A 2,046-nucleotide genomic window follows, 5' to 3' on the forward strand; every position below is an offset into this window, starting at 1 on the left:
ACCTTTGGAAGAGCAGCCAGTACTATCAACCACTAAGCCATCTCTCAAATGTTTTGTTTGTTTGCTGTTTGCTGATAAGATTTCATGAGTGTTTTGCTTATATTTATGTTCACTTGTGTGAGCCCCTGAGGTCAGAAAAGGGGGTTGGATCTTCTGGAACTGAGGATATAGCTAGATGGTTGTGAACTAACATGAGTACTGGGAACAAACCTAGGTCCTCTGCAAATCAACGCGTGCTCTTAACCACTGAGCCCTCTCTCCAGCCCCAGGCATAGAGTTTACCTTTTACTGAGACAAAGCAGAGTGAGAATGTGAATGGGTTCGACAACAAAGCTGTTCTCTTTTGCTTTGCTATAATGGATCAGAGGAGTCCAGGCTAATGGAGTATGGTAGGAGGAAGACACCCCAAGAAACTGATGAAAAGGGTCTTGAGGAAAGTCAGAAAGTGGGTGGGATAGAGAACAATGTAGTGGTGGATCTGCAGCCAGGACCAGAGCTAAAGTTTGTAGTTGAGTGTTAAAAACAGGCAGCAGGAGCTTGGAAAGAGCACAGGCTGGATTCCAATCCCAGTTCTGCTGTGTCTTTGGCAAAGGACAGCCTCTCAGCCGTGTTTGTGTAAGTGTGGTAATTGCATAAATAAGTCTGCACAAATGACAGGCAAATGGTACATCTAGGGTTCCCCCTTCTACTCTATCCTAGGACCCAGGTAGGGCCAAATGTCCCCTGCCATTGCACTGGCATTCCTGTCACTCGTGGTAACACTACTGGTGAGATGCTGGCACCATCTCAGACTGCTGGTGTGCACAGTCCGCCTGAGAGGTTTTTGAGACTACCTGTCAGAACTTCAAATTGAGGAGTGGGCCTTCAGCTCTGTGCCCTGCCCTGCTCCATGCCCTGCCTGGAGACCCTGGTCACATCCTCTCCATTCTAGACCACTGGAGCAGCTGCTGCAAGTACCTGAGCCACATGGGCTCTGTTAAAGATCAGTTTTCCTTTCCCTACCCTCCTGTTTGAGAAATAATCCCAAGATGGTGAAGAAAAGCCTAGCATTGCCCACTGCTTACCTGGGTAAATTAGGAAGCTTCATGATTGTGTTTATGAGATTTCCCCCTCTCATTTAGAAATGAGGAGCCTGGACCAAGCTATTCAGTTATCCAGCAGACATTTATTGTCACTCTTTTGTGCCAGGTGCTGAGAGGCAGAGACCCCAGACCTCATAACATAGGGGAATAATCATAACTCAGAGCTTGGTAATTATCTGTTCTAGACGTTCTTCCCTACCAAAGAGGCTTCCACAACCAACTCAGGATAGCTGTCTGCTGAGACAGCACAAGTACTTCTAAGTATTAAGAGATTTATCCAATTCCAAAATCAAAAAGACAATTAGCAATAGGGGAGTGCATTTGAGTATAAAACTGATAATGTCCCAGGAACCTGGAAGATAGGGTGGATATTTTACCTGGGCCCTTCTGGAGGAAGGAACATCTAAACTGAATCTAGAAGGCTTCAAGTTGGCCAGGTACAGGTGGGAAAGGGTAAAATCGGCCTGTCAGCCTCATATATAAACACCACATTTAGAAAGCATAGCATCTTTGATTCTGGGCACACCTGTTCTGAATGTCTTCTAAAATAGCCATCTTGCCCCATAGGTCATATTCTGATGCAGCTGGTGGAAGAGAAGGGCCCTGCTTGCGTGTTGGAGCTGGGTACCTACAGTGTAGAGTGTGAGTACTCTACACTGCTTATTGCATGAGCCTTGCCCCCGGAAGTTGCCTTCTCACTGTGGAGCAGGACTCATGTAGAGCAGTAGTGACTGAAAAAGTCATCTGAATGGCTGGCTTTGATCAGCAAATGGTCAGCCGTCATATCCCCAACGCTGATCTCTCCTCAACTCCCCCAGGAATTGCTCAGACTAAGACATCTTTTATGAGAACTTGACAGTTTATTTAGGTGTAGAACAGGTACAAAATACTTTTCTTCTTTGGAAAGATGAATCTACACAGAAATCAGAAGAGATATTTTTAAAGAAAGTTTTATTTTTTTTTT

General features: G+C 45.3%; 1 pseudogene; it reads left to right on the plus strand.

Moving 5' to 3' along the window:
* The first annotated feature begins 716 nt into the window (after nt 1-716).
* LOC110324659 lies at nt 717-1,938 on the plus strand (annotated as a pseudogene).
* Nucleotides 1,939-2,046: the final 108 nt, after the last annotated feature.

The sequence above is a fragment of the Mus pahari genome, chromosome 7 (genome assembly GCF_900095145.1).
Source record: "Mus pahari chromosome 7, PAHARI_EIJ_v1.1, whole genome shotgun sequence".
NCBI lineage: Eukaryota > Metazoa > Chordata > Mammalia > Rodentia > Muridae > Mus > Mus pahari.